General features: G+C 49.7%; 1 protein-coding gene across 5 annotated transcripts in view; it reads left to right on the top strand.

Annotated features, from left to right (window-relative positions):
• The first annotated feature begins 300 nt into the window (after nt 1-300).
• Nucleotides 301-9,706, top strand: part of SIAH1 (siah E3 ubiquitin protein ligase 1) — a 32,560-nt gene continuing 23,154 nt past the window's right edge. For 2 of the 5 annotated variants that reach the window (XM_090063738.1, XM_090063735.1), the window contains exon 1: nt 438-592. The gene's annotated coding sequence lies outside the window, so the exon portion shown is untranslated. Of the gene's footprint in view, nt 371-433; nt 593-1,190; nt 1,308-9,706 lie in introns of those variants that run through there. The other 3 variants (XM_090063739.1, XM_090063737.1, XM_090063740.1) reach the window with 3 other exon arrangements.

Genomic DNA, 9,706 nt, shown 5'->3' with positions numbered 1-9,706 from the left:
GCGATTTAGTCCCCGTACGGTTCTTTTAAGGGAGCCGGGGCTGCCGAGACAAAAGGACGCGGGGTCCTGCGGGCGAGGGCGGCGGCCTCCCCGGCGCTGACACGTCCTCACGCCTTCAGCACGCCAGGCCCGTCCTCGGCCGCGGCCTCACCGCAGCAGCCCGGGACGAGCTCAGGGCTTGTCCCGTGACGGTGCGCGGGGCGGGGCGACGGGGGAGCCGCAGGGCCCCGCTGCAGCTGTTCCCACGGGGTCTCTCCGCGCCTGCGCAACCGGCTCCGCCGGGGGAAGGGGCCTGCAGGGGGCGCGTGACGCTGCCGGGTGCGCGGGCTGCGTGCGCGGCAGTGGCCGCCGCCGGGGACGCGCCTCGCTGGCAAGTGCGCGCTCCCGAGCGGCGCGTCCTGGGCCGGCGGGAGCGGTAGCGGGAGGCGGCGGCGCGGGCGGGGCAGGCGGCGCGGCGCGGGGCGGGGCGGGCGCGTGCCGGGCCGGCTCTGAGCGCGTCCGCAGCACCTCGCCGCGCCGAGCAGGGAGGGGGAGCGGGAGCGGGACCAGGCCGCTTGCAGCGGGGCCGCGCAGCCCACCCCGGCGCCCTCAGGTGAGTGCGGCGGCCCGGTCCGGCCGGCCCGGGGCTGCCTCCCCCACCTTCCTCCCCCCACGGAGCAGGCTCTGGCGCGGCCTAAGCGCGGCCTGGCGGCTCGGGTCGCGCGCGCGCTCGCTCGCGGGTGGCGAGTCCGGCCTGGGCCTTTGTGCGGAGCCGCGGCCACGTGCGGCCCGGCCCCGGCGCTTTGTGCCCGGGCCCGGCCTCAGGCGGCGCAGGCTGCAGCGCGGAGAGGCCGCCATCTGGGCCCGGTCCGGCCCGCCAGGCCTCTCCCCTCCGGCGCGGCTGCAGGGGGAGCAGCCCCGCAGCTGCGCCACCCCCACCCCGGCGGCCTCCCGGCACGTTCCCGTTGCGGGGGCAGCTCGGCCTCTTCGGGCTCGCTGGGTTTCAGCATCTCCCCGTCCGGTCCCGGCCTCTCGCCTTCCTTTCCCTCAGCCGCCCCTTGCGAGCTGCGGCCGCGGCCCGCTGGAGCCTGTGACAGACCCCGCGGATCTGACGCAGCTGATCCCCTGGCGCCACCGTGTCCTGCTCGCCCGCCGAGGTGTCGGGGGAGGGCTGCGGCTGCGGGGACAGGGCTGGGGCGGTGGGTGCCTGCAGGGCCGAGCTGGAGAAGGGTCCCTGCAGCGCAGGGAGGCGCCAAAGGAGGAAGCCGGCGCCTTGAGGAAGTCTTGCCTTGCTCCCAATCTTGAATTGGGGTCTGAGGGGCCTGAAGGTAGGAGACATTTGCCTGGCCACCCTCCCTCTCAGTGCAGTTCTTGCCGCAGGACAAGCTGCACTGTGCTGTGGACATCACTTGCCACTCCTTTGGGGGTGGTATTTGGATCTTGGCTTCCTTGGCTAGAAAATAAGTTGAGAGAGTAGGAGGGGCCATTTCCTCATGTGGGCTGTTGACTTTTTGTTGTTGTTGACATTCAGTGAATAAATTAAAGGAGTGATGGGTTTGCTGTTTGTTTTATGGTAAAACGTTGGGTGCAGAAACTGAGCTATAGTAAGATACTTGCGTTCACCTATGTGGAAGCCGACTTACCCACTTGTAAAGGTGGTTATAACAATGGAAAATATAGAAATCTTAACTTGGACAGCTAGTAATTCATCTCTTAAGAGAGAGCTTTTATTAGTTCAGGCCTGAAACTTTAGGGAAGTTTTCCCCCCCACCCCTCTTTCATTTATTTTTATTTTTATTTTTTAACTTCCAAAAAAACAAAAAGAGCAGAGAAGATTTTAATACATGGAAACATTGGCCGTAAATTACGATAACTGTTTTGATCATCAAATCTTAAAAGTAAAAGCAACATGTTAAGTGTGTGCTGTAAGTGAAATTTCATGCTTTCTAGCACTCATAAGGAAAGGTTTAATTAGCCACTAAAGTTTGTCTCTTAAATATATCTAACTGTAATGACTATTTCGCATAATTTTCTATTAGAAAGCTGCAAACTTCTGAGGTGTATATATGTTACATCTTTTGAAGAAATGTTCACTTGTCTAGGTTCATGAGGAAAACTTTAATTTTTGCTTTACAGATCAAACAATAGAACTAGACCATGCAAAACAGCACTGGGTAGGTGCATTTCCAGGTAACAGTAAGGTTTACCTGAAATGTCATTCTGTTAGCATGTGTTTGTGGCAAAATTGCTTTTAATTCAGTGACTCATAATGTTCCTTACCTTTCTGGAAAATATCTTAAACCCTTTTGTTCTGGTTACTAGATAGTGTCAGTGCCAAAATAATGGTGATGCATAGTTATCCAATATTTATATAGCACTTATTTTGTAGCAGTTGCCCAAGTTCTAATTCTGACTCCATAGTGATGTTCTTCATGGCCTCAGGTGAGTCATTCCAACTCTGTGTGCCTTATTCTTCATAAAACGGGGAATCTTAGTTCAGCTAACAAGAATGATGTGAGGCTTGGTTAATGTTACTACAGTGTTTTCGGATAAAGTGCTAAATAAATACAGTTCACCCTAGATACAGGCATTTAGTAATGTGGATAGTTTGTTTGGTGGTGGTATCAGAATATTTTTGGGAGTGCTGTATATTGAATTTGAGATTTCTTTATTTCTCCCGTGAAAATGTGTTCAACATCAAAATGGCAGAGTGGAACTTGCTTTAAAACTGGAATTGCTTTAAATATTGTACCTACTGCTTTAAAGCTGGTGCAAAGTGTGTGTGTGGGGGAAAGCAAGCAGTCAGGCAGTAGATGTTGAGACCTGAAGTGAGAGTTTGTATTGGTGCCTGCAATAATTGATGACCTTGCTAAGGCACAAAATAAGCACAGTGGTAACACCTTATATTGCTTAGGTGACATTGATGATGTCATCTGTTTTTGAAAAAGAAACAGAACTTTGATCTTGGCAGGTATAAAGCCTTTTAGTTCACCTTTCAGGGTTCTTTTTTTGTCATGGATGTGTTACTAAATGGATTTTAAGTGTACAAGGGATCCTAAATTGGGTTCTGGGAATGGTAAGACTGCTACAGGGATTAAAATTGGTCTGTTTGAGTGTTTGTTTTGAATATTGCATGCTCTGTGTTTTGGATAATATTGAAATGGAGGTCTCCTTCTGAATGGCATGTCAATGTTAAGGTGTATTTTCATCAATTGATGTAAGCCAGTTGCAAGCCCACTGGAGAAACTGCAACTTGTAGGTGGCCAAGCCTAATTCTATTATTTTCCTCCCCCTCCAAAAATAGTAGTGAAATAATTTTTTGGTAAGAGTGAAAATGGTAATAGGTTTGATCGAAAGATTTGATCTTTATAGACAGCTGTTTATTTTAATATATTGATTTACCCTTTAATTTCTTCTTGAGGCTGGAAAGCCAAGACCTGTATTGGTTACATTTGTATAACGCCATTTTACAACCATGGTTACACAAGTAGAACTGAGGATGTAATTTGAAGACAGGTTGCACAGGTGTGACAGAGGGGTAATTTGTCTAGCAGAGTAGTTGTTATACTGATATATTTTAAGGTTGTAGTGTGACTTTCAGAGCTAAGGTTGAGCATAGGGCTGGCAGAAGAAATATTTCACTTGTAAAATGAACACATTGGATGAAATCCTGATAGACATGATGTCTCGCATACACAGTCTTTGTCCTTACTTTTAGGGCAGAATTCTTAGAAGATATGTCAAGCATTTAGATGATAAATATTTGTAATACGTTGTTCTGTGTGTAGCCTTAATTCTCCTAATGTAGGGGCAGGCAGAATATGGCCCGCAGACTAAATATGACCCACCAGGCCATTCTGTATGGCCTGTGGGACCCCTAAAAAATTTAGAAAAGGTAATATTTATCTTTCCCTAACTGCCTGTCAAAGTTGACAGAAGATGGGGGCAGTAGGACACAGGGGAAGCCACTGGCAGGATAAAGCAACTGCAGAAGCAAGGCCCAGCAGCCCCCAACCCCAGACAGAAGCCCTGTGTGGAGCATAGGCTTCTGGCCTCAGCCCCTGGGTCTGTTCCTGCCTCCCTGTGCCAGAGGGTAATTCAGATAAGAAGTGGGAGAGGCAGGAGAGGACTGCAGGCAATTACCCCAGTCCTAAGTGTTGGGCCAAGCTGGTTGCTGCGGTCCCAGCACTGCAGCCAGGAGCCGTGTGGAGCCAGAATGGCCGACGGGGTGGAGAAGAGTGGTAGTAACTGCAGGCTGGGAAGCTGTGAAAGAGGCAGCAGGCAAGGAGGAAGGGCAACGAGCAGGCACATGGAGCTCAGCAATAGCTGGATAGAAGTGTGGGGTCCAAGTAGTGCGCTGGGGCCAGGGCCAGCAGGGTCTACAGTGGGGCGGCGGGAGCCGGGCTGGATTCCCCTCTCCCTGCTGGCACAGCCTGGCCTGGCTTCCCTGCTGGCCCCTGCCACCCAGCTCTGGGCCGTGCTAGCACTGGCCTTGGCTCACTGCATGCACCCCATGCTCCCTCCTGTCACTGCATTCCGTGTGCCTGCTTGCTGCCACTTCCTTCTGCTTGCCACAGCCACTTGCCTGCTGCTGCCACCACTCCCCTCCACCACCCTGCCAGTCGGTCTGGCACTGCATGGCTGTTGGCTGCAGCACCAGGCCACAGGACGCAGCAGGAGCCAACCCGGCTCCTACGATTCTCTGCTGGCCCTGTGCCATGCTGGCTGGGCCAGTCTGGATTCTGCTGTCTCGGTCATGCAGCTGGAACATGGTTTCGGAGTGGGGAGGGCAGGATGACGGGGAAGTGGCAGAAGGGCAGCTGGGGGGAGGGGGAGTGGCTGGGAGTGGGAGCATGGGGCCATGCCAGTGCCCCGGGGCCAGGAGCCCAGAGACTGGGCTTGGGGCAGGGGGTGGTGGGGAGGCTCTGCCTGCCGCAGAGGTGGACAAATCCTCCCCCTTTACTTGTGCCATAACCCTTTCCCAGCACCCTCTCCCCACAAACCCCATAGCCACTCACACCACATATCCACATACACCCCTATAATATACAAGACTAAAACTTCATTTTAAGCTATTGTACTATCACGCCTATGTACATTGCACAAACACATGTAAATTGGGCCAAAATATTTTTTGAAATCAAATTAATGAATGTTGTAGGAAATATTTGATTTTTAGAATATAACTTTGGTATTTTTCTGGTTCCAAGATGACAAACCCTCCCTGAAAGGAGCACTTCAGGGTGTGGGGAAAAAGAGGAACTTCTGGTGGCAAAGGTCAAGGGCTAGGGGTAGGACTTCCGGTCACAAGATGGTGACCAGGTCAGGACACCTGTCAGGGGATGGGGCTCCCCTTGTGGCCCTTGCCAGCTTGCCAAAACTTGGTAAGTGGCCCTCCGCTCAAAATAATTGCCTGCCCCTGTCCTAATATATCCAGTTAGTCTATTGAATAGAGTAGGATCCTGGAAAAGAGTAACGTGTGATTCATGTAATTAAAGGATGTATCATAATACATATGCATAAGGGAGAAGAATTAAGGTTTCCCAAGTATTTAACTTGTGGCCTATTCAAAAGAAACACAAAACTATTTTAAAAAGTTCCTATGCTCCTTAAAGGAAAAATATATAATTCTTCATATCTAAACAGCCTGCAGTTATAGACATGTCTATAACAGTTTCTTGCATGCATCGTCGCAGGGTTTGAGATCTGTGTTAGCTATCACTAGGCAAAGGTTGTTGTCCCAGATGATACCAAAAATCATCTTCCCATGTGCTTTCTGTGAAGAGTTTGGAGTGAACTTTTAAAAAAAAAAAAAAAAATTGCTTCTATATCTGCTATGGCATCTAGATGTTCCTGGCTTGGCTTGGCTTGGCTTGTCTGCCAAAGCTGTGGTAATAGGGCTAGTCTCTTTAGAGTGGTTGCACTCAGTTTTTACTTTGGACATGTTATCAACATTTTCCTGAGCATTGCAAAAAGGGAATTAAACAGTAGCTTTGGTCAGTTGATAATTCAGCTAAACTTGAAAAAATTAGGGGAGACCAAAATAAAATACTTGCATAGTCCCACACCTTTTTCCCTGATGAATCTAAAGGGCTTGCTTCAAACAGTGCATATGTTAGAGCTTCACAGAGAAAACTGCGGTTATCTTTTGGAGTGAAAAATGTTAGGTGACCAAAATGCCAAGGATACTACTACTACTAGTGTTTTGTAAGAGAGGGTTCTGAATAGGCAGACTTGGCAATTAAAAATCTTTTTGAGGTGGTATAGTTGGTAGGGAAGGAGCTGCATGATGCCTATTTCCCTAAATTGCCTCATGACTTGAAGAGAGAGATGCCTGTTTAAGGCTGAACATAGTTCAGTATCCATCACTATTCAGATCTTGGCTTTTTTCTGACCAAGGGGTATGCCAGCTTACAGCACTTGTAATGAGGATACCTCATGTAGTAGTAACAGGATGAAAACCATCAACTAATTCAGCATAAAACTGGCTGCACCAGCAGATCACCCCTAGGGGAGGAGAGAGGGAGGAGGCAGCCAGTGTTGCAATGTGGAGGAGGGGAAGGAGCAAGAGAACTGCCTTCAGTAAACAATACCTGCCACTGATGACAAAGAGTTAGCAGTACCTTTTGTAAGGGAGGGAAGAGGGACAGCAGGGTGGGCTGTGGGGTGAGGATCACTGACATGGCATAGGACAGGGGAAGGGGATGCATTGCGTGTGGTGATAGAAGCTACAGTTTAGAGATGTTCCTTAACAGAATACTGAGGGAGTTTGGAGATGCTCCCTCACTCATCTAGTTAGGGAGGTTGAAAAACTGAAGGTCTGCTAGTCTGTGATAAACAAGAATCCTGGTTTTCTGTGATTAAATAAAATTGGCAAATTCTCTGATTTAAAAACCTCAAAATCCATGATTAAAATGAAAGCCCCCTTACTCTCCCCCAGCCCTACTAGTATCCCTTGCCCCCCCACCCATAGCCCCTGCTCCTTCAGTCCTGCTGGAGGTGCCCCCAGGTGCCAGGGCTATGGGGCCAGGGACCTGGGTCTGCAGCCCCCTGCCTGTGGCAGGAACAGGTGGCTGCTGCAGCCAAGTGGAGCCTGGTGTGCTGTCCTGTCTTGTCCCCGTCCCCGTCCCCCAGCCCCCCTTTGCAGGCTTGGGAGTGGCTCCCCATGACTGTGCACACTCCTGGGGGGCTGGGGGAACCCATGCCCTTCAGATCTGTGTGTGGGGTGGGTGCATGCTGCTTACTGCGGGTTCAGGCTCCCACCCTGCTGTCTGCCCTGGTGCCTCCAGGGCAGACCTGGCACTGCAGGGCAGAGTGGGGCCACTCAGGAAAGCTGCTTGCTGCTGCCAGTGCTGTGTTGCCTTGGCAAGGTGTCCCCTGCATGCGTGCCAACAGTGAGGGACACAACTCTGCACTGCTCCTACCGTGTGTAAGGCAGTGCATAGGGCAGTGTGAAGCTTGCAGCAGCAAGCAGGTTTCCTGCGTGGCCCCACTGCCCTGCAGTGCCGGGTCACACCTGCCAGGCTGTGGAGGCACTCAGGGAGGGCAGCAGGACAGGAGCCTGAGCCTGCAGCAGGCAGTCTGCCTTCACCCTGCATGCAGCTCTGCGGGGGACAGGTCCCCGCTGCCCCTCTGGGGTATGCGCAGCAGTGGGGAGCTGGCCCTACCCTTAAGCCCCCAAACAAACTGCCTGCAGTCCTATCCCACTCCGTACTGGGGCCGTGCCACTGTGCATTGCAGCCCTGGGCCCTAAGGCACACACACTGCCTGGCTGGGCAGTAACCCCAGCTCTGCCCAACTCCCTCCCTTCCTATGGGGACCTTGATCCCCACCTCAGCTTACCAGTGGGAGCTGCTGTCCAGGCTGCCTGACATGGTGTCCCCTTGCCTGACTGCCCTCTTCTTAGTCCCTCCCAGCTCTTTGCAGGCTGGAGCTCCTGCTATCCTGCAGAGGGCTGTTGCAAAACTGCGAAATCCACAAGTTTCTCTGCTAAAATGAGAAATCTGTGTTTTACTCTGGTAAGGTGGGAAATCTGTGTTTTACTCAGTTTTCCCATAGGAAACAGAAAACCTGGATCCCTGCTGATAAAACTTGTTAGTTCTTCTCATTCTTTATATGTTTATGTTTGTTGAACCTGGTGATTACTGCCTGGTATCAGGAGTGGCAAATGAGACAACTTGAAAAAATCTGTGATCTAAACTGAAAGCAAGTGGAGCAGCTTAGCTCTGTAGAAGGACAAGGGCTTCTGTAAGTGATCTTTCTGCTGTTAGTTTAAGGACATTAAGTCATGGAAGTTTTGCAACCTCCACCTGCTCTTCTGATGTCAGGCAATATGGCAGAGAACTGGAGGGTGTTCAGACAAAGGTTTGAATGGTACCTAGTAGCCACAGGGGAGAAAAGAGAAAGTAACGAGAGAGTCAAATTCTCTGTCATCTTCCATATTGTGGGGAAGGAAGCCCTGGGTGTTTATGACATGTTTATCTTTGAAGAAGGCCAAAATATGCAGTTAAGTGTAATACTGGCCAAATTTGAGGCATACTGCATGCCAAAAAAGAATGAGAATCCTGAAAGGCACAGATTATTTTTATGTGCAAATAAACAACAGAATGAAGTACAATTCAGTATGTTACTGAGCTGAGAAGAGCTGTGCTCTTGGGAACTTGACAGAATTTCTGATTAGAGAGATGATTATTTGTGGCATTGCAAGCACTGTGTTACAAGAAAGTCTATTGTGTGAGGGAACCTTACCCCTAGAAAGACTCTCTGAATGTACTGGGCAGCAGAAACTGTGAAGACCCATGCTGCAGAGTTGAATGCACCGAAAGGAGTTGTCTATATCATAGGTATGAAAGAGTGTTGCCGGAAGAAGTGGCTCATCTATAGATTGCCCTCTAAGGGAGGGAGAACTCACAGGCAGACACACACCAGATGTGGAAAGCAGCATGGCTCCAAATGTTGTGCTGCATTTGGAAAGCTGTGTTTCAGCTGTACCAAGAGGAGCTGTTTTGCCAGGTGTGTTGCAGATGCCAAGCACTAAAACCTCAAGTGCATGCAGTTGAGAGCATCCCAGAAGAATTTTATATCAGTATGGTAGAATCAGGCTAAATGTATGAGGGGACTAAATTTTGCCAGAGACAGTAGAATGAATAGTGGTGTCATTTAAATTGGACACTGGAGCTTAGGTTAATGTTTTTAGCAGAGCATGAATATAGAAAATTTTAGAATTGAAACCAAAAGTGAGTCCAGCAAACATTGGCAATAATTGTCTGTTCAGCAACAAATGTAACAGCCAAAGGAATATTGAATTTTCTGTATTCATGCTCTGGTAAAATACTGATCTGAGGTCCAGTGTCCAATTTAAATGAAACCATTGTTCCTTTTCCCATTTCATTCTACTGCATCTATATACAGTTCCTCTGGCATTGTTACTATCCAATATACAAATAAATATACACAGCATCCACAGCACAAGTAAATAGTATACAATATACAGCTGGTATATTGAGGGAGGTGACACCAGTTTTGGATCTGACAGCTTGTGAGAAAAAACGTGGTTAGGTGTGTGCTTACAGTAGAAGAAGACCCAACATTAATGTGTCTTGATAGTCATCCTCTAGAGCATCACAGCCCAAATCTGGGGCATCTAAGAAGAAACCAGTTGTTCCAGAACATTAGAAGCACCCATGTCCTCATGGAAAGAAACGTACCTCTGGACACAAATGTAAAT

Source organism: Crocodylus siamensis, chromosome 9, assembly GCF_052110815.1.
Source record: "Crocodylus siamensis isolate JL-2025a chromosome 9, ASM5211081v1, whole genome shotgun sequence".
In the NCBI taxonomy this organism is placed as follows: domain Eukaryota; kingdom Metazoa; phylum Chordata; order Crocodylia; family Crocodylidae; genus Crocodylus; species Crocodylus siamensis.
The sequence above is the reverse complement of the archived record's forward strand: the minus strand, read 5'-3'. Positions and strand labels throughout refer to the sequence as shown.